This window comes from Zingiber officinale, chromosome 11B (genome assembly GCF_018446385.1).
Source record: "Zingiber officinale cultivar Zhangliang chromosome 11B, Zo_v1.1, whole genome shotgun sequence".
Lineage (NCBI taxonomy): Eukaryota > Viridiplantae > Streptophyta > Magnoliopsida > Zingiberales > Zingiberaceae > Zingiber > Zingiber officinale.
Genome location: NC_056007.1, coordinates 17412738 through 17415290, shown reverse-complemented (window position 1 = coordinate 17415290; position 2553 = coordinate 17412738).

Sequence of the window (2553 nt, the reverse complement as noted above, 5' to 3'; positions counted from 1 at the left end):
ACATTTTGGGGTTATGCACTCATGATAATTGTTTATTTTCTAAACACTAAATAGAGTCCCTACGAAGGCAATATCAACTACTTTATATGAGGTATAGACTAGTAAGAAACGTCTCATATCTTATTTGAAGATATGGGGATGTCCTGCTTTTATGAAGAGGACTATATCAGACAAGTTGGATGCTAAGTCTGATAAGTATTTTTTATCGGCTACTCTAAGGAAACTAAGGGTTACCAATTCTATCACCCCTTGGAATAAAAGGTATTTGTTTCAAGGCATGTTGCATTCCTAAAGAAAGAGTTTCTCTTGCATGAAGTAAGTGGGAGTATAGCTAAACTTAATGAAGTTTAAGAGATTCCAATAGACACTAATGAGATGCCTAGTCAAGAACCTCAATAGATTATGACAACCTCCTCGTAAATCATGTAGGATACACAATATTCCTGAGAGATATGGATCTCTTGTAAGAGAATCGAATGACGTATTACTCATTGAGGATGAGAAACCTACTGATTACAAAAAAGCTCTGAATAGTTCAGAGAAGCACAAGTGGCTTACAGCCATGAAGTCGGAAATGGATTCCATGTATGAAAACCAAGTTTAGAATTTGATGGACCCACCTAAAGGCATTACACCTATAGGGCGCAAGTGGGTTTCAAAAATAAAACTGACATGGAAGGTAATATAATTGCCTACAGGCAAGGTTGGTGGCGAAAGGCTATCGTCAAAGACAAAGAGTTGGCTATGATGAAATCTTCTCACCTATAGTCATGCTTAAATCCATTCGAATACTCCTAGCCATATTAGCTCATTGTGATTATGAGATATGACAAATGGATGTGAAAACAACTTTCCTTAATGGAAACCTACTCGAGGATATGTATATGATACAGCCCGAAAGTTTCACGTCTGTTAACAAAAATAAAGTATGCAAGCTTTAACGGTTCATTTATGAACTAAAGTAAACATCTAGGAGTTGGAATATCCATTTTGATGAGGCAATCAAAGAGTTTGATTTCTCACAAAATCCAAATGAATCTTGTGTGTATCAAAAGATTAGTGGGAATGTGGTCTTATTCCTAATATTATATGTTGATGACATATTACTAATAGGAAATGATGTATCAATTCTACAGTCAGTTAAAGTTTGGTTGTCCATAATATTCTCCATGAAATACATGGGAGAAGTAACTTATATCCTAGGGATGAAGATCTATAGAGATAGACCGAAAAGGTTGCTTGGTCTTTCACAGTCATCATATATAAACCAAGTGCTAAAACGGTTTAGCATATCTGAATCCAAGAAAGGTTTCATACCTTTGAGGCATGGAATTCGCCTTTCAAAGTTTATGTGCCCACATACAAAAGAAGAGAGGATTTGCATGGATAAGATACCTTATGCATTCGCAATAAGATATGTCATGTATATTATGTTATGTTCAAGGTTTGATGTATCATATGCTCTTAGTGTTATAAGTAGATACTAGTCATATCTAGGAATGGATCATTGGGTGGCTGTTAAGACAATCCTTAAGTACTTGAGAAGAACTAAGGATATGTTCATAATATATGGAGATGGTGATATGATCATACACAGGTATACGAATTCCAGTTTCCATATGGACAAGGATGACTCTAAGTCCCAGTTTAGATTCATATTCATATTAAATGGAGGCGCAGTTAGTTTGAAAAGTTCCAAGCATGACACTGTTGTAGATTCTACCTATGAGGCGGAATACATTGTAGCTTTGGAAGTAACAAAAGAAAGCAGTTTAGATCAAGAAGTTCATTACCAAACTTGGTGTGGTTCCATCAACTATTAAAGCGTTACATGTTTACTATGACAATATTGGAGCCATTGCACAAGTAAAGGAACCCAGGTCTCATTAGCGATCCAAACAAGTGGATCGCCGCTATCATCTGATTAGGGAGATCATTAGTAGGAGAGAAATATAACTCAAGAAAATCCCCACTAAAAGGAACCTAGAGAATCCTTTGACAAAGACTCTACCACAAAGCAAGTTTAAAAGTCACGTACAAGCTTACGATTTAGGACACCATGGCAATTGTCATTAGGCCAAGTGAGAGTGTTAGATTTTGAGGGATGTCCTAAGGACCTTATGGTTTTACTATTTATTTGATAAATATAGATTCACTATTTGAGTGTATATTATATGGTTGAATAGTCTAAACTTATTTAATGAACGTTCGTAATACAATTCATAGCATGAGAGAATTTGTGATTGGATCACAACTTATGATTATCTCTACATGTGTAATTATAAATGTATTAGAATTTTCCTAATCGTCGAATTAGTGTATTCGGATATCATCAATTCTGTAAGACTAGTATGAGTAATATTTCTTGGTTCGGTCAAACAGTTATTTCTCACTAGTTGGAGACAATATGAAGTCAAGAGTTAAACGTGGATACTAGTTATGGTAACTAGTTCATTGAAGTGACTTGTTGTAAGACTTCATATGGTTCTCTACATATATGAATATGTCTGTGAAGTTCTTACTGCAGCTCGAGTGCAAGTTTCCTTTAACTTG